Raw genomic sequence first — 27,973 nt, 5'->3', positions numbered from 1 at the left:
AAATATAAGTTTGTATCGTAAGTATAAAGTTGAACAAGATCTCAAATCTCTCAAGAGATGACGGAGCTATGAGTTATACGTCTATACTTTTAAAAGCTCAGAGTATTTCTTTAAATTCTCATGCCAAGACTAAAAAATTAGTGTTTCGAACTACTGGACGTTAACTTGGTTTCCAGGTGACGGCCAAACATTGTTTTAACATACATTAATGAAGCCATGATCATTAAAAAAAAACTATTATATTTGTTTCATTCGTAAGTTATAGTTTACTTCAAAAAACACTTTAGTGAATAATAATTTAATTTTTTTCAAATTGTACTTTCAGATTTAGCTTTAAAATTTGTTGACAGCTAATTTATTTATTTATAAAATTCTAGTAAAACAGGTTTCGTAAAGCATTGTACAAGTACCATATGCACCCTGGAGTGTCAAGTGCTCTTTGACCTCTTTCTTTACTTATATGGTCATGCAGTGTTGGTCAGAGTGAGCTGACATTCTCCAACCCTTTGTCCATGTACTGGTATACATTTACAGACATTCTCTTGCTCTACTAGTGGGAAGTATGTGGGTTTTTTCTTTCCTTTCTTATATATTTGTATATATTTCTCCCTTATTTATTTTTGTGTTTAAAATATATCTTGATTGGAGAGAGGTGATTAAGGCTATCTTCATCATGTATGTTATTGTACTGTGTCTGTCTGGTATGGTTGGTATGTTTGTGTATAAATTTAGATGATGTGGTTCTGGGAACTCTGTATACTGTTGTGAGGAATGTGTTTTGTATTGTCTGCAGCTTGGTTTGGATTATTTTGGTACTTACAGTTATCCAAGCTGAAACTGTATAGTTTATTACTGGTCTAATGTATGTTTTGTAAATTGTTAATATATTGTCTATTGATGCTCCACTGTTCTTACCAGTTAGACTCCTAGCATAGTTGGTTCTTCGCCAGACTTTACTTTTAATTTCACTTACATGGTTAATCAATGTTAATTTTGAGTCGTAGGTTAAACCTAGAAATTTTGCTGATGTGGCAGTCTGAAGTAATGTTCCATTCATATATATTTCAGACTGTAGTTTTTTTGTGTTTTGTCTGCTTTGTAAAGATGACAACTTGTGTTTTTGCTGTATTTATTTTTATTCTGTATTTTTGACAGTTTTCACTTATTCTATTTAGTTGTGGTTGTATGTTTGTGGCTACTAATGTTGTTGTTGTGGCACTTTTTCCAGACTTCCACATCATTAGTGAACTATGGGAAGAATCCATGATTAGGATCCTTCAATGGCAAATTGTTTCCATACATGATGAAAAGTACAGGGCTATCCACCCCCTCCAAGAGTTACACCAGCTTCTCCATACATGATGAAGAGTACAGGGCTATCCACCCCTCCTTGAGGGACACCAGCTTCTCCATACTTGATGAAGAGTACAGGGCTATCCACCCCTCCTTGAGGGACACCATCTTCTCCATACATGATGAAGAGTACAGGGCTATCCACCCCTCCTTGAGGGACACCAGCTTCTCCATACATGATGAAGAGTACAGGGCTATCCACCCCTCAATGAGGGACACCAGCTTCTCCATGCATGATGAAGAATAGACGACTAACCACCCCTCCATGAGGGACACCAGCTTCTCCATACATGATAAAGAGTAGACGGCTAACCACCCCTCCATGAGGGACACCAGCTTCTCCATACATGATGAAGAGTAGACGGCTAACCACCCCTCCTTGAGGGACACCAGCTTCTCCATACATGATGAAGAGTAGACGGATAATCACCCCTCCATGAGGGACAGCAACTTATCCATACATGATAAAGAGTAGACGGCTAACCACCCCTCCATGAGGGACACCAGCTTCTCCATACATGATGAAGAGTACAGGGCTATCTACCCCTCCATGAGGGACACCAGCTTCTCCATGCATGATGAAGAATAGACGGCTAACCACCCCTCCATGAGGGACACCAGCTTCTCCATACATGATGAAGAGTAGACGGCTAACCACCCCTCCATGAAAGACACCAGCTTCTCCATACATCATGAAGAGTACAGGGCTAACTACCCCTCCTTGAGGGATACCAGCTTCTCCATTCATGATGAAGAGTACAGGGCTAACCACCCCTCCTTGAGGGACACCAGCTTCTCCATACATGATGAAGAGTACAGGGCTATCCAACCCTCTATGACGGACACCAGCTTCACCATACTTGATGAAGAGTACAGGGCTATCCACCCCTCCTTGAGGGACACATGCTTTTCCATACATGATGAAGAGTACAAAGCTAACCACCCCTCCTTGAGGGACACCAGCTTCTCCATACATGATGAAGAGTAGACGGCTAACCACCCCTCCATGAGGGACACCAGCTTCTCCATACATGATGAAGAGTACAGGTCTAACTACCCCTCCTTGAGGGATACCAGCTTCTCCATACATGATGAAGAGTACAGGGCTATCCACCCCTCCTTGAGGGACACATGCTTTTCCATACATGATGAAGAGTACAGGGCTATCCACCCCTCCTTGAGGGACACCAGCTTCTCCATACTTGATGAAGAGTACAGGGCTATCCACCCCTTTTTGAGGGACACATGCTTTTCCATACATGATGAAGAGTACAAAGCTAACCACCTCTCCTTGAGGGACACCAGCTTCTCCATACATGATGAAGAGTAGACGGCTAACCACCCCTTCTTGAGGGACACCAGCTTCTCCATCCATGATGAAGAGTACAGGGCTATCCACCCTTCCTTGAGGGACACCAGCTTTACCATACATGATGAAGAGTGCAGGGCTATCCACCCCTCCATGAGGGACACCAGCTTCTCCATACATGATGAAGAGTAGACGGCTAACCACCCCTCCATGAGGGACGCCAGCTTCTCCATACATGATGAAGAGTACAGGGCTAACCACCCCTCCATGACGGACACTAGCTTCGCCATACATGATGAAGAGTACAGGGATATCCACCCCTCCTTGAGGGCCACCAGTTTCTCCATACATGATGAAGAGTACAGGGCTACCCACCCCTCCATGAGGGACACCAGCTTCTCCATACATGATGAAGAGTACAGGGCTATCCACCCCTCCTTGAGGGACACCAGCTTCTCCATACATGATGAAGAGTAGACGGATAATCACCCCTCCATGAGGGACAGCAACTTATCCATACATGATAAAGAGTAGACGGCTAACCACCCCTCCATGAGGGACACCAGCTTCTCCATACATGATGAAGAGTACAGAGCTATCCACCCCTCCATGAGGGACACCAGCTTCTCCATACATGATGAAGAGTACAGGGCTATCCACCCCTCCATGAGGGACACCAGCTTCTCCATGCATGATGAAGAATAGACGGCTAACCACCCCTCCATGAGGGACACCAGCTTCTCCATACATCATGAAGAGTACAGAGCTAACTACCCCTCCTTGAGGGATACCAGCTTCTCCATACATGATGAAGAGTACAGGGCTATCCACCCCTCCATGAGGGATACCAGCTTCTCCATACATGATGAAGAGTACAGGACTAACTACCCCTCCTTGAGGGACACCAGATTCTCCATACATGATGAAGAGTACACGGCTATCTACCCCTCCATGAGGAACACAAGCTTCTCCATACATGATGAAGCGTACAGGGCTAACCACTCCTTCTTGAGGGACACCAGCTTCTCCATACATGATGAAGAGTACAGGGCTATCCACCCCTCCATGAGGGACACCAGCTTCTCCATACATGATGAAGAGTACAGGGCTAACCATCCCTGCTTGAGGGACACCAGATTCTTCATACATGATGAAGAGTACAGAGCTAACCACCCCTCCTTGAGGGACACCAGCTTTACCATACATGATGAAGAGTGCAGGGCTATCCACCCCTCCATGAGGGACACCAGCTTCTCCATACATGATGAAGAGTAGACGGCTAACCACCCCTCCATGAGGGACGCCAGCTTCTCCATACATGATGAAGAGTACAGGGCTATCCACCCTTCCTTGAGGGACACCAGCTTTACCATACATGATGAAGAGTGCAGGGCTAACCATCCCTGCTTGAGGGACACCAGATTCTTCATACATGATGAAGAGTACAGAGCTAACCACCCCTCCTTGAGGGACACCAGCTTTACCATACATGATGAAGAGTGCAGGGCTATCCACCCCTCCATGAGGGACACCAGCTTCTCCATACATGATGAAGAGTAGACGGCTAACCACCCCTCCATGAGGGACGCCAGCTTCTCCATACATGATGAAGAGTACAGGGCTATCCACCCTTCCTTGAGGGACACCAGCTTTACCATACATGATGAAGAGTGCAGGGCTATCCACCCCTCCATGAGGGACACCAGCTTCTCCATACATGATGAAGAGTAGACGGCTAACCACCCCTCCATGAGGGACGCCAGCTTCTCCATACATGATGAAGAGTACAGGGCTATCCACCCCTCCTTGAGGGACACCAGCTTCTCCATACATGATGAAGAGTACAGGGCTAACCACCCCTCCTTGAGGGACACCAGCTTCTTCATACATGATGAAGAGTACAGGGCTATCCCCCTTCCATGAGGGACACCAGCTTCTCCATACATGATGAAGAGTACAGGGCTATCCACTCCTCCATGACAGACACCAGCTTCTCCATACATGATGAAGAGTACAGGTCTAACCACCTTTCCTTGAGGGACACCAGCTTCTCCATACATGATGAAGAGTGCAGGTCTATCCACCCCTTCATGAGGGACACCAGCTTCTCCTTACATGATGAAGAGTACAGGACTATCCACCCCTCCTTGAGGGACACCAGCTTCTCCATACATGATGAAGAGTAGACGGCTAACCACCCCTTCTTGAGGGACACCAGCTTCTCCATACATGATGAAGAGTACAGGGCTAACCACCCCTCCATGAGGGACACCAGCTTTTGGAGTAAAGTATTCAAGAATGGTTCTCTCTACATTTACTGTGATTTCTAGAAAGTTGGACAGCTAGCAAATAACTCCACGCGGTAGTCACAGTTCATTCATTCGGAACCGTAGACCGCTGTGCCATACAGTGTCAAATACTTTCTTAATGTCAACAAAGAAGGCGACAGTGCATTGTTTATTGTTAAAGCTGTTTAATATTTCTACAGTTAGTCTAACTAAGTAGTTTGTTGTTTGTTTAAATTTTCTTAATCCCTTTTGTTCTTCTGGTAATTTTGATGTTATCTCAAAGAATGTGAAGAGTCTATTACTTATTATTATCTTAAGAATTCTGACTACACAGCTGGTCAGGCTGATTGGTCAGTAGCTATTAGTTTTATTGACTGGCTTTTCTACCTTATAAAACTTTAATATATTCTCATGCTTCCAAAAAAACTGCTATGTATCCAGAGGATAGAGATAAGTTGAAAAGTGCTTTCAGGTGATCAAACTATTTCGGAGTGCCTTTTTCTAGGAAGAAGGCTTGTATTTCATCTTCACCTGGAGATTTGTTTTTATTGCTTCATGAAGTTCACGTGTAGATATTTCTTTTGCTAGGATCGTGTCTTCCTAGTTTTTTATGTTTCTTGGGAAAACTGGTTCAAATTGTTCTTTATTGTTTAGTTTATAGTTTGTGACTTTGTTATAAATATAAGTATTTATACTTGGATCAGTATGTATTTTAAAAGTATTACGTATTTCGGTTTTTTCTTTATATTTGTATATTATTGTATTATTGTATTCAAGAGTAGGATATTTCTTTGTGGCTGGATTGTCGTTGGTCAGTCGTCTAAGGTGTGTCCAGAATTTTTTCTAGTCAGTTTTATTGTTTAATTTTGAGCAACACTTATCACATTTATGATTTTTTCGTAACTTTATTTGTGCTCTTATGTGATTCTTTTATGTTGTTAATTTGTGTTTTGGTTTCTCTGTCTTTTGTTATTATCATATATCAACTTAAGAGACTTCTTCCTTTATTGTTGGTACAGTTGCATCCAAAGTTAACATTGTTACTGTTGTGATCTCCAATGACTATAGAGTTATGGTTGTGGGAAAATTGAGTAATGTTATGTCTAGTTACTTAAGTGGTGAACAGTATATTCCTGATATTGTTACTTTTGTTATTTTTATTTACAGAATACCCTTAGTAACATGTTCGTTATTACTGCTCATACTGTGACTGATAGATCTGTTTTATACAGCATCATTATACCTCTGTTTTCATCGTTTTTGTTTATTCTGTCTTTCCTTATTGTTGTGTAATATGGTATTTTAAATCTATTGTTGTTATATATTAAAGTTTTGAGGGTCAGTCTCTTGTGTAAGGTCTCATATTTCATGGAACCTATTGCACACCTTGGATGTTGATATACACTACTGTGAACTTTATGTTGTCAGTAGGTATTCTGTAAGTGTTGTTGTTATCTGTGGTATATGAGATATAATCTGTTTTTACAGGATGTCGGCTATCCTATCAATACAGTTGATTGTTTGGTTTGGTTTTGTGTATTCTGTTATAAATTCTGAGATTATGCTTTTGATTATGTTAGTCAACATGCTTGTTTTGTCAAGTGTGTTAGCGTTTGTTTCTGGGAGTGTGGTATTGTTTTCTTGTGATTTTTGTGTTTATATTGAGGTGTTGTTTTCTTGTGATTCTTGTGTTTGTATTAAGGTTTTGTTTTCTTGTGTAACATTACTTTGTTCCTGCTGTTTTTGTCTTTCGTTTCTTTTTAACATTTGTTCATAAGTTATTTTATATGGTAACACTGATACGAACTAATATCTTTCCACCTTGGAAGAACAAACTTGTATAATAACGGGAAAAGAAAACAAAGACCACAGGTGTCGCTAGTTGCCAGACACAAAGATATTCGGCGATTTAATAAAATATTGATTATGATTTTTCTGGAGAGCTATTAAGGATTTGGGGCACTGGTAACTAGAATCGGGGCACGGGCATCACGTGCCAGTGTCTAACAAGGTATTAGCTTATTGATATATTTCAAATTATTATTAAAACCACAGAAAATACCAGAATGGTGTGGTTTGTTTTGAGCAAGTGTGTTAAGGTGTTCCACTCGTAATCTGAGGGCCGCGGGATCGAATCCTGGTCGCATCAATCATGTTCGCCCTTTCAGCCGTGGGGACGTTGATAAAAGAGTAGCCCAAGAGTTGGCGGTGGGTGGTGATGACTAGCTGTCTTCCCTCTAGTCTTACATCTTACACTGCTAAATTAGGGACAGCTAGCGCAGATAGCCCTCGTGTAGCTTTGCGCGAAATTCAAAAATAAAGTTTTTGTGGTGAATTTTGTTTTTCCTTTTGGATGTAACAGTTGTAAAACCTTCTTGTACATTTGTGTCTGTCTCACTGTCTGTGTAGTTTACAATAGTATCGTTCTGAATGTTTACAGTTCTTCTATCAACATCCAAAGTGTTTCTGTTGTTAGTTGTGAGAAAAGCTCCCTCTACCACAGTATTAGATGTTTCTGCTACTTTCTCGTTTTTTGAATTTTCAGACGAATTAGTAAGTTTTATTATTTTTCTTTGGGCTTTTCGTCTTTTTCTAACATTATTTTATTTTGCTTTATCTACTGTGTTTAGTTCTTTCGTTGTTACAGTACATAGAGCGAACAGGGTGGAGTTTGTATCTCTATTAAGTATTTGGCCTACAACAAAACTAGACTTGTGCTTTTTTCGTCTTATTCCGGAGGCTTGAACAACGAGAACTTTCTCGCGTGGCATCACGTATTTTTTCCCGCTCTATTATTTGAGAATTCTTTAGGTAGCTATCGGTGTACTTTTGTTTGTTTTTGAATTTCGCGCAAAACTACACAAGGTCTATCTGCGCTAGCCGTCTATAATTTAGCAGTTTAAGATCAAAGGGAAGACAGCTAATCATCACCACCCACCGCCAACTCTTTGGATACTCTTTAACTAACAAATAGTGGGATTGATTGTCACGTTATAATGCCTCCACGGCTGAAAGAGGGAGCATGTTTGGTGCGACGGGAATTCGAAAATTAGGAGAGATAGATCGGTTGATCGGTGATAGTAACTTAGAGGATGGCTAGATGTTCCTTGGAAAGCAATGAGAACCAAGTTTGTAACATCTTATTTCAGGAACTCATTACTCCATCATAGCCTCGGTCTTCATTGCGTTCCAAGGAACACTAACCATCCTATAAGTTACTATCACCCCAACCCAATGGCTCAATCGGGAGTTCCTATGTCTTCCTCGTGTGTCTAAAGTGTACGTCAGATTTTAGTCTATCAGCAGAATGTCAAGTTTGTTGGTGGCATTTTTTAATACATATATAAATAAACTATATATTTATTATTATTTGAAATTTATATTTTTTCTTTTTATTTATTTTTATATTTAAAATATAAGTTAACTGGGGGAGAGATATTTAGGACTAGCTTCATCATGTATGAGGTACCTGTCTATTTCGCATAGTAATTCGTTTTTCATCCAATTCTTATAAAAGTACATTATTGTAATATGTAGGAGTCCATCTGGTATTGTTGGCAGGTGATATAGTTCTTGGAACTCTGTATGCAGTTATGAGGAGTGTGTTTTGGATTGTTTGTAGTTTAGTTTTAATTATTTTATTGCTTACAGTTATCCATGCTGGAGCTGCATATTCTATTACAGGTCTAATATATGTTTTATTGATTTTTAGTATGTTATCTGTAGATGCTCCACTGTTTTTACCAGTTGGACTCCTAGCATAGTTAGTTCTTCGCCAGACTTAATTTTTTAATTTCGTTCACATGATTGATCCAAGTTAGTTTAGAATAATAGGTTAAACCTAAAAATTTTGCCGATGGGGTAATCTGGAGTAGAGTGTCATTCATATATAATTGTGGCTGTTGTTTTTTGTTTTGTAAAATTCCTAAACACTACGAGTTATGTTTTTGCTCTGTTTATTTTTATTCTATATTATTGACAGATTTCACTTATTCTATTTTGTTGCGGTTGTATGTTAGTGGCTGCTATCGTGGGTGTTGCGGCACTTTTCCAGACTGCCACATCATCTGCAAACTGTGAAGAGAATCCATGATTTGGATCCCTCAGTGCCATATTGTTTACATACATAATGAAGAGTATAGGGCTAACCACCTTTCCCTGAGGGACACCAGCTTCAGGAGTAAAGTATTCAGAAAATGTTCTCCACCTAACGGCGTCGTGACTTAGTTGGTTAAAGCGCCTGTCTAGTAAACAGGAGATCGCGAGTTCGATTCTCGCCGGTGCCTATAAAAGTTTATCAAATTTACTTTTGAAAGTGAGTTTTCTCGGGGTACTCCCGTTTCCCCCCACAGCAAAATCTCTGGCATCGGACCTGTAGGTCCCAGCCTCATTCTGAAAAGGGCCGTTTACCCAGTCAAGGTTATCTAATCAATTACAGTAAATTTTAAAAACCAATTCGCCACCTGCCAGGGTTCTCCATCCTCGAGCCAAGGTCTGGCTCACTTCACTTTCGCTTCTTTCGTCCAGTTCTCCCGTCCTTCCTCTCACTCACAAATATTTTTGAAATGTTAAAAATAAAGTAAAAATTCCACGGATATTTTAAAACATATCTCATGTAAGGGTACGAAGAGGAACCACAACGTTCCTGAACACCCCAGTTGGAGAGAGAACTCTTCTGATTTCTCTCTCTCTAAACTGAACCCCTGCCACGTTTGTTTAGTTTAGTTAGCTTTATTGTTTGAAAGATTCTTTGTTTTTTAATTTCGCGCGAAAGTACTCGAGAACTATCTGGGCTAGCCGTAGGTTAATTTAGCAGCGTGACATTAGAGGGAAGGTAATTTGTCATCACTACCCACCGCAAACTCTTTAGGTGTTCTTTAAACAACGAATAGTCGGATTGGTCGACCATTATAACGCTCCTATGGCTGAAAGAGCGAGCATATTTGATGCGACAGGGATTCGAACTCCCTACCCTCAGATTACGAGTCGAAAGTCTAAACCACCTGGCCGTGCAGAGTCTGTTCCAAACAATTCGGCACTATGTTAATAAAATGTACGTCTTATTAAAAAGAAATGGTTCTATTTCAATAAAACAATGTGAACCACATTTTTCAGTTGAATACAAGAAACAAAGATTTTTCAAAAACTGAAAATATAAAAAACATACTTATAGAAAAAGAAACAAGTTTGGCTGAAGACAAAAACAAATGACGATATTTTTCATGTAAAGAAAACTTACAACAATGTAAAAACTTCTTGAATATTTATTTTAAAAATGTATAAATTTTTATGGTCGATTTTATTTCATTACCTCATTCAAGTCTTATAGATAAAATTTTTTACAAAGTATGTTTCTTATGGTTTATCAAAGTAATGCCACATTTTAACAACAAATTACCTGCCGTAATAAGTTGAGTGCCTACCCGATACCATCAGGCTTTATGGAATGTCACGCTGTATGGTGAAGACCACACACAACATGTACGAAACTTGTAATAATTGTTCCAGAACATTGGTTGGGTCCATGAACAAATCTTTATTCTGTTTTAAATTTCATCAGCCATCGTCAAATATTTATAATTTAAACATAGGTTTGTTGAGTTTAAATTACCATTTATTATTTACGTATAGAGTTCTGCTCGCTATTTTCAAAACAACAAAATACACCTGCAGGTAGTCTTTTAAACAATAAATATACAGTTGAAACTTGCCTATTGTTGTCATCTGTATTGCTATATTTAATCTCATAAATAAACAATGACAAAAGTTTGGTTGTGAGTTCACGAGAACTTGTTTTAAAATAACAGCTTTTAACAATAAAGTTTAAAACTAAATATATTTGCTTCCTTCTGGTATCATCAGTAATAGAGCTGAAGTGTATTACAGTTTTATACACTTTCAGTGGGACAGTAAAAGATGTTAACATGTGATAAGACAGTAAAATATTAATATGTTCATTCACTGTTCAGGTAAGGCAGGTTTATACAACTGATTTTAATTCACTGTTCTATATATGTACCAATATTATCCATACAATTGTTTTTATTTATTATATTAAACCCTGTCATTCTTTGTCTCTTTCAGAAATTATTGTGTTACTTTTATATGTTTTTAGTACAACTAGGGTTATCTCATGATTACATACAAGGAACGTGTTTTTGATATCAGAAACAACTAATTTGGCAACTCTAGTTCTAATAGTATCCTTTGTAATACCAGATTCAACTGTCATAATTAATAGTATCCTTTGTAATACTAGATTCAACTGTCATAATTAATAGTAACCTTTGTAATACTAGATTCAACTGTCATAATTAATAGTATTTTTTGTAATACTATATTCAACTGTCATAATTAATAGTATCCTTTGTAATACCAGATTCAACTGTCATAATTAATAGTATCCTTTGTAATACTAGATTCAACTGTCATAATTAATAGTATCCTTTGAAATACTAGATTCAACTGTCATAATTAATAGTATTTTTTCTAATACTAGATTCAACTGTCATAATTAATAGTATCCTTTGTAATACTAGATTCAACTGTCATAATTAATAGTGTTTTTTCTAATACTAGATTCAACTGTCATAATTAATAGTGTTTTTTCTAATACTAGATTCAACTATCATAATTAATAGTATCCTTTGTAATACTAGATTGAACTGTCATAATTAATAGTATCCTTTGTAATACTAGATTCAACTGTCATCTTTAATAGTATCCTTTGTAATACTAGATTCAACTGTCATAATTAATATTATCCTTTGTAATACTAGATTCCACTGTCATAATTAATAGTATTTTTTCTAATACTAGATTCAACTGTCAAAATTAATAGTATTCTTTGTAATACTAGATTCAACTGTCATAATTAATAGTATCCTTTGTAATACTATATTCAACTGTCATAATTAATAGTATCCTTTGTAATACTAGATTCAACTGTCATCTTTAATAGTATCCTTTGTAATACTAGATTCAACTGTTATAATTAATAGTATCCTTTCTAATACTAGATTCAACTGTCATCATTAATAGTATCCTTTGTAATACTAGATTCAACTGTTATAATTAATAGTATCCTTTGTAATACCAGATTCAACTGTCATAATTAATAGTATCCTTTGTAATACTATATTCAACTGTCATAATTAATAGTATCCTTTGTAATACTAGATTCAACTGTCATCATTAATAGTATCCTTTGTAATACTAGATTCAACTGTTATAATTAATAGTATCCTTTGTAATACTATATTCAACTGCCATAATTAATAGTATCCTTTGTAATACTAGATTCAACTGTCACAATTAAACCGTAAAGATACAGATTTAATTTTATCATTGTTTAACCAGTCAGTTCGTTGCGATAACAATTGTGACGGAATTACATCACTGCATATCTGTTTTTCTATTGGTCTATCTTCGTTCATTCTTTCTTCATCTTTCAAACACTTTTCAATCTGTTTTCTCAGCGGGTTCACATGATACTTGATGTGATTATAATGTGACCAATACACTCAGACACAGGTTTTGAATTAAACACTAACGGTTTTATGCTGTCAGAGACCAAACAACAGAAAATGTATATTTTGGACTCGTGTAGTCCTATTTGAAGCACAAACGTTTAGCTTGTAGTTCAGTCATCTCTTGACCAATTTGAAATCTAATTGCGGATTTAGACTCACGATTCAAACTTAGATTTTGAGTAATACACAAGACAGGCGTATAAAGAAAACTATTGGTTGTTCTAGTAGTGACGTCACATTTTCAATTTGTCAGTAGCCACAGGTGTGGTTATATGTTTGTGACGTGTTCTGTGAGAACTGTCTGCATGGAACATGAGAAAACTCACTTGTTGTTAGATAAGTTATTTTATTTTTATTTCGTGTTAATTTATTGCTAAGTTTATTTTGTTTTAAGTTTAATAAAACCGGTTCAGTACATTATAACAAAAGTTAAAGTTTCTAGTTTTTCCTAACTTATACAAGTCCTGAAAGTCACGTGAAGGTTAGATTATTTGTCAATGTCACTTGATAAGAAGTTTTATATAAAAGCATCCATGATTAGTTACGACTTAGTCTGTGTTTGTCAGTTTTCAACTAACGAAGGTAAATATGTTTAAAGAGATAACATTAGTTGTTCTACTAGGGATAACACTGGGTAACTTGTCAGTAACAACAGGTAGGAGTTGTTTGTAACGATCATGAGGAAAATCATGTTTATAATTATGCTATTTCATTTTTATTTCATAAAATAAATTGATAAGTTTTTGAGTATAGCTTTAGAATTTCGATGTCAGGATATGTAGCACATAATGTTTCATATGGTAGAATTACCTGGAAAATAATAGTTTAAAAATATTCTAACTGTGGAGGTAAACTGATGTTAGGTTTAAAATTTTCACTTTTCAATATAGTGTATTAAACAGTTATTATGTATCCTAAGGTATTCTAAATTTAATGTACCTAGTAGGTTTGTTTTTATTTGTTTTTGAAATTCGCACAAAGCTACGCCAAGGTATCTGTGCTAGCCGTCCCTAATTTAGCAGTGTAAGACTAGAGGGAAGGCAGCTAGTTATCACCACCCACCGCCAACTCTTGGGCTACTCTTGGCCATGACGGGCCTTACCTAGGACGAGAGGGTGGTCAGGCAAAGCAAGGTGTGTTAAGACGTTCGACTCGAAATCTTAGGGTCGCGGGTTCGAATCCCAGTGGCACCAAACATGCTCGCCCTATTAGCCAAGAGGGTGTTATGATATAACGGTCCATCCCATTATTCTTTAGCCCAATAGTTGGCGGCGGTGGGTGGAGATGACTAGCTGCCTTCCCTCTAGTATTTCACTGTTAAATTTGGGACGACTAGTGCAGATAGCCCTTGTGTAGCTTTGCGTGAAATTAAAAAAAAAAAACAACCAAACAAACTTCAAGAGGGAATGATCACTTTATACTTTCACAGGTCTGGATAAAGATTGCCAATCTCCACCTGTTACAGGACCTTGTGAAGCTATTATACCAAGATATTACTACGATCCCGAAAGTCACCAGTGTAAGAAATTTAATTTCGGTGGTTGTGGCGGGAACGGAAACCGATATGAAACAATAGCAGACTGTTTGTCTGCTTGTTCAGGTTTGTTAATAATGTTTAATGTCTTATTGTTGTTCATTAAACTTTGATTTCACTAGAATACAGTAAAAATGTAAGCTATACTTACGGCTGGAATAACTTTATATCAACTGGTGGTAAACCTAATATCATCATATCAACTAGTTGTAAACCTAACATTATTATTATATCAACTGGTGGTAAACCTAACATTATTATTATATCAACTGATGGTAAACCTAACATTATTATAAAATCAAATAGTTTAAACCTAACATTATTATTATATCAACTAGTGGTAAACCTAACATTATTATTATATCAACTGGTGGTAAACCTAACATTATTATTATATGAACTAGTGGTAAACCTAACATTATTCTATATAAACACTTCCTATAATAAACTTTTCTATTTATTTAATATTACTGTTGTTTCAATTATTTATACAATTAAATCTGGTTTATTTATTAAACTGGTGATAAAAGTTCTTGCTGCTCTACAATTGTAAACATCTAATATTACATTTCCTTCAAACCTTTATTTTGTTTTAGGTTGTTTTCTCAAGTAGCAAATATAGCCCGGCATGATCAGGTGTGTTAAAACGTTCGACTCGTAATCTTAGGGTCACGGGTTGAAATGCCCATCGCACTAAACATGCTAGCCGTTTCAGCCGTGGGGGCGTTAGACTTTGACGGTCAATCCCACTATTCGTTGGTAAAAGAGTAGCCCAAGAGTTGGCAGTATGCGGTGATCACTAGCTGCCTTCCCTCTAGACTTACCCTACTAAATTATGAATGGTTAGCCCACATAGTCCTTGAGTTTCTTTTCGCGAAATTCGAAAACAAACACTCTAAGTTGCTAATTTAAATTACCGGTTTATAAAACTCAGTCACTGTTTCTGTGTATCTTACTTCATTAAACGCTTCCGATTCATTGTTATTTCTTTGTTTCGTATCAGTAATTGTTGTAGTATATTGATATATTGTTTAACTTTTTCACTGAGTATGTATTTATAATTAAATACTTCAGCTTAGTTATGAAACTTGTTATTAAATAAACGGTAAATATTAAAGATTGCACAACACCAGACATTATTGAAAATTATTTACCCTCTAAGTGTTGAATTAAACTGTTAATTTAATAAATAAAACACCTTGTGTGTGAAAAGAGAATAGATTAATTATGAGACTGAAAGAAATAGACTCAATATTAGCTACAAATATGGTAGCTACACTTAGTTGGTAAGACGTTTATAGTAAATATTTATTCATTAGTTTGTTAGGCTGCGGTTTTTACTGAATTAATGGCATGATAGTGGGTAAAACAAAATATCAATCAATACACTAAACAACCTCAATAAGAAAGTTACACTCAAAAATTATTAACATTAGCCAAGAGATCGCAATTCTATTATACGAAATAGGTTTTTATCATTAACCAATCCTGGTTCTTTAAACTATATGGTGGTAGTTTTTATCTCTAAAACGCCTATTATAACTTCATTTGTAGTTACGCCAAGGAATTTAGATACACAGTTTTTTGTCCTTTCCCGTATGTAAGAGGGACGGATGTTAGAAACACTATTATTTACACTAATCACTGAAGTAAATAGCACGTAACGTTAAATGCTATTAATAATCAGGAAAATTTCTTTAAAATTTAACTAATTTGAGCTTAAAGGTGAGTAATGAACAATACTTTTCTACCTGTATGTTTCTTTTAAAAAAGTCATCTCGAAACTGCTAATCTAAGTTACTTGATCTGAATACAAATGTATCTGCACGTGCTTTACCCATATAGTTTAGTTTCTCAATATCAACCACCTTTAATCCGAATTACAAAACTAAAAACAACTCACCTTTACCTGTGGTAAATATTTTAGACCGACAGATCACGTGAGTTTTAACGTAGGGATGCGCAGAAATGATTGCTCAAAACCAAACTGTTTTTGTTCAATAACTTTCCACGTATAACTTAGACCACACTTTTCATCTAAGTGCAAACTGTAAGGGTGCAACAGTGTACGAAATCTAAATAAAATCCTTTAAATCATGTTTCTCCGTATTTTTAATGCGAATACAAAAACTGTATATTATATATCTGTTCTATTCATTAATGAATTGCATTCAAAATTTGTTTGTAGTTAATGTGCAGCAGAACAAAATCACTGAGAATATATGATAGTTTCAGTTAACACAGTTATAGAAAGTGAAAATTGTTAAATCATCTATGTGAAACAGATATAGGTGAGGTTAATAAGTACAGTTTTGAGAGAACTTAAAACTGTACGACCTTGGATGTAGGTGAAGATGTCTTACAGTCTGTCAGTCATAAAGATGGAGAGGACTAGTAAAAAAAAAATGTTCTCTAATGGATTATCAGATGTCAAAGATTTAAATCCAGTGAATAAAAATCTTGTTTTTCATGATTGTATAACTGAAACGAAAGTTTGTTTTAAATTTCGCACAAAGCTATACGAGGAATGTTTTAATACACTACAGTGTAATAGTGTGTGTGTAAAATATAACATTTGAAAACTAATTTATAAAATGAAAACAATGCAACACTTAGAGAACTGATACACTTGGGATATTCTTTTACCAACGAATACTGAGATTCGCCGTTACGTTATAACGCTTCCATGGAAGAAAGGGTTAGCATTTTTCATATTACAGGGATTCGAACCAATTTAAGATTACCAATCCAACGCCTTAACCCACCTAACCATGCCAGGCCTCCAATCTTAGAAGCTGATGCAATCAACATGAACTATATAGATGCAATAGTATAAATATATAAGTATTGTCCGTATCTGAGATTTAGATAAAACTTTAAACAGTTTTAAAGTCACCTATAAATGATGATAATAATACAAACAATACTAACAATGAAAAAACGGAATAAATAAAATATATTAGATTACAGGAATGGATAACATATTGCTACTGAATCCACTACATATATCTGACCTAACACATAACATGAACATAATGATATAAAAATAAATACATCTTTGTGGAGATCGGGTTACAATATCCTTATTTTGATAATAATAGTATTAAAAATACTTATTGTTTAGAATATTATTATATTAAACTAACAACAGACTTGCATGTAATTAAATATGAATGTTCGTTACTAATTTAGACAATGATTTCCCTGTCGTCCCTGTCCTTAATAATATTGTTTGTATTTGTTAAAACATGTAATTAAAATACTTATAAGTGGACTCAGGTATTGAGATGTGTTATACAGTCGTACAGAACTGTCCGTGTTTCTCAATAAACACGTTTTGATAAAATGCAGAACTTATTAATTGAAGAAATTGTGTTTTAGTCGTCATGAAGCCATTATTGTGTCGTATTATATCGGCACATGGTTTATAGTAATCACGTGAATGTTTGTTTTTGTTTCGTATTCTGTTGATGTTTATTTAAAGAAATGTTAGAAACGTCTCTTGAGTTTCGTATTTTACAACTTTTCTCATAAATTGCCCCCCAGTGTCTCAGCGGTATGTCTGGAGACTTACAACGCTAAAATCCGAGTTTCGATACCCGTGGTGGGCAAAGCACATATAGCCTATTGTGTACCTTTGTGCTTAATTCAAAATAACAATAACTTCTCATAAATTACTTGTTAAGTTTCAACTCACAATTTTAAAATCTTCATGTCGAGGTATATGGCATAGAAATGTTTCATATCGCAGAATTACCTTGAAAGATAACTCTTTTATAATACTTTAACTACAAGCATAATATGTTGATAGGTTTATAATTTTTAAATATAACTACAGTGTATGAAAGAGTTAGCTTTAACTATTACACTTAACATAAATTTACGACTGACAGTGATTTTGTCATACCTCCACAGGCCGAGCTAAAGACTGCAAGTCGCCACCTGTTTCAGGACCTTGTACAGCTAATATTCCCAGTTATTATTACGACCCAGACAGCCACAAGTGTAAGAAATTTATTTTTGGAGGCTGTGACGGGAATGAAAACCGATATAGAAGTGAAGCTGACTGTTTGGCTGCTTGTTTAGGTAGTGTGAAGATATGTATTATATTTACAAACAGTACTTACAAGAAATATCAAAATGTATCTACTTTAATAACGTTAAATATACACCGCACGTATTATTTATATATCTATAATAGTTACTCGAGAACCAAACTTTAGAAATGTTTTTAATAAAGTAGGTATCTCTTATATATATGTGTGTTTATTTTTTTTTCAGGAACGTGAACTACTTGAATATTTTGGGAAAAGCTGACGTTCGTTGACGAGACGGATTTGATTTTTTATTACATTTCATTCTCAGATACAATTAAACATGTTTATCTTGAGCACATTAATATTAATAACAGAACATGATGTCTTATGTGTTATTTTAAATTGTTATTGTAATACATGAAAATAAAATAATTATTTCTATAGTAGAATGGAACCTTATTAATTTATCTTTTTTCTTATAATCTCAACAAGAAACGTGCATTTGAAAAATCTTCCTAACACAGCATCACTATCCAATAACCAACGGTTACTCACAACACTTCAGAATTCTTTAGTCATGAGAACACCATCAATTCTCTCATTAAATTAATACCAATCTAAGTATAAAATTAAATAAATGTAGTTGACAATTATTAATAAGTCAGATAAATTTTACAATAGCTGTAGACCTATTAGATGTCTAATAATAAACCAAAGCATGTTTGTATAACATTCTCACAGACCTACAGAAGATAATTCCTCTTGTGTACCGTACTGAAGCTGAATAATCGTCAGTAGTTATCGGAAAAGCCACTAGAGGGCAACAAATGTACTATTTTATTTTTTGGTTTGTTTTGAATTTCGCGTAAAGCTGCACAAGGACTATCTGCGCTAGCCGTCCCTAATTTAGCAGCTTAAGACCACAGGGAAGGCAGCTAGTCATCACCACCTACCGGGAACTCTTGTACAAATATAAGACATAGGCTCAGATCTACCACTAAGTTAACTACTGTTAATTTACATTAAAATTTCGAATTCCAATCAGAACTTCCAAAACCTCTTTATAATTAATTTATTCAAATACGTTTATAAAATATCAGTTATCTGGACCAACAGCTGGATATATCAGAATCTAAACTACTAAAAGCATAACTTCTCGAGATATTTTGGTATTAAACTTGTAACTGTGGTTACAATAAACTCTTATATAGGAAGCCGCCCCGGCATGGCCATGTGGGTTAAGGCGTTCGACTCGTAATCCAAGGGTCGCGGGTTCGAATCTCGGTCGCACCAAACATGCTCGCCCTTTCAGCCGTGGGGGCGTTACAATGTGACGGTCAATCCCACTATTCGTTGGTAAAAGAGTAGCCCAAATGTTGGCGGTGGGTGGTGATGACTAGCTGCCTTCCCTCTAGTCTTACACTGCTAAATTAGGAACGGCTAGCATAAATAGCCCTCGAATAGCTTTGTGCGAAATTCCAAAACAAACAAACAAACAAACCAAGCAAAATCAGTGACAAAATCCGGCATGATTGAAGCTTCTGCAATGACAGTTGAACAATTGCGGGTATTGCGAACAGAGGAAAATTACAACAAGATATTTGATGAAGCTGAGAAAAAAGGTAACTTCCCTAGATCTGGTGCCTATTGAACTACCACGCATTCACAGACCCCCCCCAGAAGAATAACAGGTGATGGCTCAGCACACCATTGTGCAACAGCTAGAGATTACTACAGGAGCCAATATTTTGAATTTGTGGACACAGTCATAGAACATCTGATCACTAGATTAAATGCAGACAACAATGACTTGAGACAATATCTGGCACTTGAGAACATGATCATATCTGGCAAGATTGACAACTCGGTTAGAAGTTCTATCTTGAAATCTCTGCACAACGGCTCAAGTTTCAGTTGCTCATGTTCAAAGGAACAACAAAAGCAGTATCTCTGAAAGGTACAGAGGATGCTTGCTGTAAAATGCATGAAACAAACCAGCAGATGTTTAGCGAAGTGTTTCTTCTCATAAAAATTTTACTTATATGTCCAGTATCCAGCTGCGAATGTGAACGCAGCTTTTCTGTATTAAGATGGTTGAAGACGTAGTTAAGGTCAACTATGTCTCAGTGCTGCCTCAACCATGTGGCAGTTTGTAACACTCACAAAGATGAGGTCGACAGGATAAATATAGAAGAGCTTATGAAAGAATTCAAAAACAGATCACCACAAAGGACGTCTACGTTTGGGAACATGTATACTAGAGGACTAAATGAATCTTACTTCAATGAAAAGTATGAATAATTATGTGTTACATTGTATTGATGTGTAATTTTCAAGAGTTCGCAAAGACATTTTAATTATTTTTATCAAACAACATGAACAGTTTTATATTATAATCACAATAATACAACAAGTACAAAGTGGTATTGAACCATGAAATGTATATAATATTTAACAAATGCATGTTAACTTGGTTACTAGGTAACGGCCAAGGCTTGTTCAAAATGACAACAACGTCGTCATGGCAACTTAAATATTATTACGTTTTTATATTATTTTTCCAAATAAATTATCAACACAGATACAGATAACTTTGTTGTACTGCACTTCCAGGTTTAGGTTTAGGTGTTATAAGTTATAAACAAATCTCATGTTGTTTTTTATTTATCAAATTCAAGCAAAACTGATATTGTAGACCATTGTAGAAGCAATTCTTTTGAGGTTTACTTCATCTAGGCTTGTCCAAGTTTAAATTAGATTAATGTCGTTGTTAACCCTAAAATATTATTATGTTTTTAACTTGATATGTTGTCCCTCGTCCGAACCACACATTACTTTAGGTCTTAACAGAACCGGAAATAAGCTATTGTTGCGTCTTGTGAATGGTCACCTCGTTATCTTGTTATAAAAATAACACGTGGTACTGAATTATAAAATACATATAATATCTCACAACTGGATATTTAGTTGGTTTCCAGGTAGAGGCCAATGCTTGTTTAAAATGACAACTATGTCGTCATAACAACAAAAATATTATTATTTTTCTAAATTTAATTCCAAATAAGATATCAACACAGATACAAATAATTTTGTTGTACTAAGATGTACTTGCAGTTTTATTTATTTATAAAATGCAAATAAAACTAGTATTGTAGAACATTGTACAAGCAATTCTTTTAAGGTTTACTTCATCTACGCTTGTCCAAGTTTAAATTAGATTAATGTCGTTGTTAACCCTACAATATTATTATGTTTTCAATTGACTTGTTGTCCGGCATCCATAGTGACTCATAATCATATAACAACTAACATCACAACAACAACAACTGACATCTCTCTTGGTATTTTAGACACTTCCTGCAAAGTTGTTTTGTTGAGAAGTGGAAGTGTGTGAGGTTTTCATGGAACACAGTTTACTTTAGGTCTTTCCACAACGAGAAATCAGTTATTGTTGTGTCTGGTGCACAAGTTGACCATTCACAAAGAAAGTGACCAGTAATTACTAAGTCCTGAAAAAGGCGCTATCTTCTACGAAAACCGTAGTCCCTAATACATATTTCTACTGCAGTATAGGAGCCACATTGGTTGTGAACATTGTATGGTAATTTACAGAGTAGATTTACAGAATAAATTTACTGCATAGGTTTGTAGTCCACGTTTCATGTTTCTGCTAGCCTTGACAGTTTTTCAACAGATGTGGGACTTCTGCATGAGTTATCACAAATAAAATCTGTGTCTTTAATATGTTATTAAAGAGCTCTCAGAGAAAAAAAAAACTGGTTAAAAATGACGTATAAATAAACCACAGTGACGTATTACAAGTATGTCAGTTTCAACCACGTGATACAGAAAATATCCATCTGTAATTTCTCGTTCCTATTATGTACTGTTTATTACATATGACTTGCTCAACTGTGAAACTGTAATCACTCAGTAATTTTTTACAGTACTGACTTTTTCATTCAGCGTTCATCATCTTGTGAAGTTTCATATTATAGGACATTCGTGAACGTTACATTCAGTAAGTTGCAATAAAATGATTGGATCATCTACAATGAACTGAAGTATATATTTCATTATCTCTGTGTATAACCAGAATTTACTGACAACAGTAAAGTTTTATTTATCTAAAAAGACAGATGCTTCTATTGATAAAAATTCAAAATAAAAACCAAAGAGTATTTCGTAAATAATAAAAATTTGTAACCGACAAAGATAGTTACGTACAAACCTGCTGTACAATTATACTCAATAATAGTACAGTAAACCAATGTCTGATACGCACATAAAATCAGTGCCATACGTTATACTGTTTTCTCGCGTTTTTATATGATTAATTTGTTTCAAATAGTTTTATTAGTATTTATTATTTATATTTAAGTATTTTCGTATTTCTCCAAGTTAAAAATATTCTCTCTAAAAGCATTTTTATTTACGTATACTATAGGATTACAATTATGTGTTCTCGATTTTAGTAATACAGAATGTCGTGATAATAGAAATACGTGTGGAGACGACGTAACATATTTTAAACGTAAAGGCACTTGAGAAATTTTTTATATACTATTTCCTGCCATCTAGCTACATTATTCAGAAGTACTTATGATTGAGTAACATGAAACAAAATTCATTTCATTTCGATTAACTCGAGATAATTCGTTTGAGCAAATGTTTATTCGTAATTTATGATTATGTTCAGGATTTATACTATTGCTTCACTTCATTGTTAATGTTTGGTGTCCAATGAATATATATATCATGAAACTACGGTAGTTACCAGTTCTTTAACAGTGCTCAGTTTTTGTTTGTCACAAAGTGCGGTACTATCCCTTAGTACCTAGGGATGGGCCAAGAAATAATGCTTACAAATAACTACTAAAGTTGAGTTATAGCCTCATTTGAGTACCTTATTTGCAATAAGAAGCATTTCTCAGCTTCTGAGACTCCTATTAATATTTCAAAGTGTTGGTAATATGGAAACTAGCTAAAGAGACAAAGTGTTTATCCTTCCTTTTCGTATCACACTTATTTCTATATTTAGATAACAGTTTCATTTGTGAAAGAATTCCGAATTTATCCGAAAGATTTTATCCAACAGTCAGCACAGGAAACATGCTAAGAAAACATTTTTCAACACCAGCAAAAACACACAAGACATGATGCACCCAACTGTCACCTTACTGTATTTTTAGTGTACCAATGCGCACCCACCTGTCACCTTACTGTATTTTTAGTGTACCAATAATCAACATTCTTTATTTTCATTTTAGGCACAAATTTCGGGATCCTCAAAGACAGGTTAAGACCAGGGATTAGGATTGGGTTTTCTCGGGATTGTCCCATTTCCCAAACTTCAAATTCTTATCATAGAATCTACCGATATCCCTCCATATTTTGTGATAGTCGGCGGTCTTTTCTTGCTTGTCGATCAAAACCGTATTCTTTCGTGAATGCATGTGTTAGTAATGTTCGTGTGTATTTATGTATATGTGTAGACGCCAACGTGTTTTTTGGTTTGTTTTATTTGTTTTTGTTTTTTTAATGTCGCATAAAGCTACTCGAGGGCTATCTGTGCTAGCCGTCCCTAAATTAGCAGTGTAAGCCTAGAGAGAAGGCAGCGAATCATCACCACCCACCGCCAACTCTTGGGCTACTCTTTTACCAACGAATAGTGGGATTGAACGTCACTTTATAACGCCCCCACGGCTAAAACGGAGAGCATGTTTGATGTGACGGGGATGCGAACCCGCGACCCTCAGATTACGAGTCGCACGCCTTAACACGCTTGGCCATGCCGGGCCTTGTTTTTTTAGTTTCTTTTTCGTATTGCTTAACCTAATATCCTATCACGAGTGAGTTAAAGAGAAAGTAAACTGAGCACCTACAGTTGATTTTAACCCAGAACTCCGGCTAAGAGCCAGTTAAATGTTAAACCGAAATACTTTCCACGTTTTCTCCTCTTCCCGAAATTCTTGGTTTAACTGAGCTTATCAGGTGTGTGGGTATCAAGTCATCCTTTAAGAATTGCCCGATTTTAGGTTCAGAAAAAGAGAAAAGATTTCAAACACTTTTAATGTTATTTAATCAGTAATGTATGTTCAGTTATTATTAATTACTTCCTGCCAACGATTAACAAGCTTTTGAATGTCACTTCTATAAAATTCTCGGGGTTTGGAGAAAAAGAATGTAGAAAGGGTAGTTTTAACATCTTCATGTATTCCAAGCTCTTTTCCATCAAGATAGTTCTGCAAACTTTGGAATACATGATAATCAGATGGGGGAAGGTCTGGAGAATAAGGAGGATGTGGAAGTTTTTCCCAGTCTAGCTCTTCAATCTTTACAGATGTGATTCTTGCTGTATGGGACCATACATTATCCTGATATAAAAAAACATCTTTATGATTGGTCAAAGTAGGCCTCTTTTCTTTCAGTGTAACATTTAAGTGCTTGAATTCTTGACAATAGAAGTCTGATGTAATCTTCACATTGAGTGGCAGCAACTCAAAGTGGATCACACCAACAATATCCCACCAAACACTTAAAAAGACTTTCCTAGGATGGAGTTCCCTTTTGGGCTGTACTTTATCCAGCTTACCTGCATTGAGCCATTTTCTGTGGCGCTTAACATTTCTGTAAAATATGCATTTTTCATCTTCAGTCACTAACTGTCCAAAAAAGGTGAGTTACGTTCACGAGAGTGCAGAGAAGTACAAATGTCCACCCTTGCTCTAAGATTGGCTTCTGTCAAGTCATGGGGTGAACCATTTTTTATGTTTTGACACCTTTCCAAGCTGTTGTAGATAACGGTGAACTGTGTAATGGGTTGAATTAAACTTCTGTACTAGTTCTTCAACTGTTACAGCACAATCTTCATCAAGTGCAGCCAGCAGCAAGTCATCATTAAACTCAACAGGACGACCTGAACGTGGCACATCAATTAAGCTGTAGTCACTTGATCTGAACTTTCGAAACCCCTTAAACATTTTCTTTAATTGAGACTCTACACCATAAACACCTTGAATGTTTCGTGTAGTTTGTACTTCACTATTGTCTTTTTTAAACTCCTAAAGCATTATATACCTAATGTGCTCCTCAGACACATCCATCTTCATAAGGGTTTATTTGATTAATGATTTGAAAAAGTGGAGTTGGGTTAGTTTCTTTTATTTATATGGACATTTTTATACATGTCCTGCTACATGTTAGTCATTAAAGTTTTCTACAAAGACAGGAATGATGATGCACTTTCTATATTAAATTTTCGGACATTATCGGATGACCTGATACATGTATGGTACAATACTTCATGGCCGTGGATTTGTGTGGTTTGGTTTGTTTTGAATTTCGCGCAAAGCTACACGAGGGCTATCTGTGCTAGCCGTCCCTAATTTAGCAGTGTAAGACTAGAGGGAAGGCAGCTAGTCATCACCACCCAACGCCAACACTTGAGTTACTCTTTTACCAACGAATAGTGGGGCTGATCAAAACATTATAACGTCCCACGACTGAAAGAGCGAGCATGTTTCGTGTGACACGGCATTTTTAAGTTATTCTGAATCAACTCTCGCTAAAAATGCAACAAAATCCAACCTTACCTGTTGCTACTGAGAAACTGTACAAAGTGACGTCACCAGAAGTAAAATCATCAGTTTCTGATACATCTTTGTTGTTCGTTTCTCTAGGCCCACTAATAGTACATCTGTAAGTCTACAGATTTACAACGATAAAATCAGGGGTTCGATTCCACTCTGTGGGCTCACCAGATAGCCCGATGTAGCTTTGCTATAATCAAACACACGTATACCCATTACTGTAAATCTGATGAAGACAAAATAATTTGTAACTAACCATTGACACTTTCAAATAAAACTTTCCAGCAAGTGACATTGACAAGTGATCCAGCCTTCACGTGTCTTTCTGGATTTTCTTCAGAGGAACTAGAACCGTTATTTTTGTACGAATATACCGAAGTAGTTTTATTTGGGAAGTAAGAATTATTATTTATTTATCTACAGTTTACTGCACCCTGATACAATATACATGTAACAGTATAATAGACGCCACAGAATTAAAGTTGTTAATAAAATAGTATAATTAAAATAATTGAAATTACTAACAATACATGTTTTAATTTTTAACAGTGTAATTAATCGATATTTTCAAAATAAAATGCTACAATATACAATTGTTTAACTGTGTCCTACTCGCATTGTTACAATTACAAGAAAGAGGTATTACACCATAAACAAGTAAACATAATTTCATAACTGGACGTTAACTTGGTTTCTAAGTTACACCCAGTACATGTTTAAAATGACATTAACGTTGTCATGACAACAAAGATATTATTATCGTGTTTCTCCGATAATAAGACCTAGTGTGATTTTTGGGGATAGTTTTAATATAAGCCCTACCCTTAAAATAAGCCCTAGTTAAGAGTGGCAGGAAGAGGAAAGAAATAAAAAAAATTAATTTATTAATTAGTTTAACAGTTAGTTAATTAGTTTGTTTAAGTATTAATCAGTTAGTTTAATAGTTTAATAATAGTTTATTTTAAATTGTTAGTTTAATAGTTTTACTTTGTGACTTCATTTTTTTAATATATCAAAATAAGACATCCCCCGAAAATAAGCCCTAGTGTCATATTTTGGAGTTAAAATTAATATAAGCCCTGTCTTATTTTCGGAGAAACACGGTATGTTTCTTTAATTGAGAAGTTTAGGACAGATGATATTTAATGTGACACAAATAACTTAGTTTTACTTAAATGTGCTTTCACGTTTTGTTTTAACAATCATTAATTGCTAAACTAATTGTTTGATTTATTTATAAAACTCAAGTAAAATGAGTCTCATTGAAAGTTGAAGAAGCAGTTAGATGTCTCTATCAGCTTTATAGTAACGAATCAAAAACACGTGTGACAAAGATGTTTAACAGGTCTTCGTAGTTGTCTTTCAAAAATCTTTAAAAGAAATGTTGAAAAACGAAAGTACCAATCATCACAACACTTTTATTAATGTGTTTATCACACTGAACTGGTTATATACTTTTACCATGTTGTGTTACATCAGACTAAAAACGTTCTGTCTATACAGTCAACACACATATTACAAAAACTTACTGTCAAGGTTTATGTGTGTTATATTCAGTTTAATAGAATACATATGTGACTTGGAAAAGTGTACATTATATTAAAAGACAACTACTTTAAAAAACATGAGATGATTTTCCTCTAACCAGACGAAAGTGTTTCACCAATAGCTTCTGACCGATATTACTGAGGAGATAAGAAATATCTATACAGACAGAAAGATATTTAAATATCTCTTGAGAAACTCGGGAGAATTTAAAATATGTGATAATTTCGAAAGTCTGAACGCTGATAATAAGGAAATTTTCAATGTATAACACGTGACTATAAAGAAATGTCTGAAATCCAGCAGGTATTGATAGCATAGTTAACAATAGTTCTGTTTATAGCTTTTAGTATAACACATGTATCATTATAGATTCTTTAAATGACTATGTCGGTTACTCTAAAGTTTGTTTGTTTGTTGAAATTATGCACAAAACTATACAGTAGATTATTTATGTTCTTCCAACCACGGGTATCGAAACCTAGTTTCTAACGCTGCGAACCCGAAGACATACCACTGTGCCAAAGTGATTTGTTCGTAAGTGGTTTGATAAAATATGTTTTAAAACTGTTGGGTGTTGGCAGGTACAACATTGTTGTGGGTAGTTTGTACGTAATAGCAAACGGATACCACTACTACTACTTGTATCACTTACATGTTAGGCCCTGGAATGGCCTGATGGTTAGAGTGGTGTAATATTTCACTTTATCCTCGAACATGCTCGACCTTTCACGCGTGGTGATATTAATGTGTTGTTTTGTTTTACTATTCGGTTAAAACAGT

General features: G+C 35.6%; 1 long non-coding RNA gene and 1 other non-coding gene across 2 annotated transcripts; both read left to right on the top strand.

Annotated features, from left to right (window-relative positions):
- The first annotated feature begins 9,162 nt into the window (after nucleotides 1-9,162).
- On the top strand, nucleotides 9,163-9,236 carry TRNAT-AGU (transfer RNA threonine (anticodon AGU)). The gene has a single exon. It is a non-coding gene; the product is annotated as a tRNA-Thr (tRNA).
- Nucleotides 9,237-13,940: 4,704 nt separating this feature from the next.
- LOC143227274 (uncharacterized) lies at nucleotides 13,941-18,499 on the top strand. The gene is made up of 3 exons (XR_013014978.1): nucleotides 13,941-14,082; nucleotides 17,932-18,102; nucleotides 18,298-18,499. It is a non-coding gene; the product is annotated as an uncharacterized LOC143227274 (long non-coding RNA).
- The last annotated feature ends 9,474 nt before the right edge of the window (nucleotides 18,500-27,973 follow it).

The sequence above is a fragment of the Tachypleus tridentatus genome, chromosome 9 (genome assembly GCF_004210375.1).
Source record: "Tachypleus tridentatus isolate NWPU-2018 chromosome 9, ASM421037v1, whole genome shotgun sequence".
Classification (NCBI taxonomy): domain Eukaryota; kingdom Metazoa; phylum Arthropoda; class Merostomata; order Xiphosura; family Limulidae; genus Tachypleus; species Tachypleus tridentatus.
The sequence above is the reverse complement of the archived record's forward strand: the minus strand, read 5'-3'. Positions and strand labels throughout refer to the sequence as shown.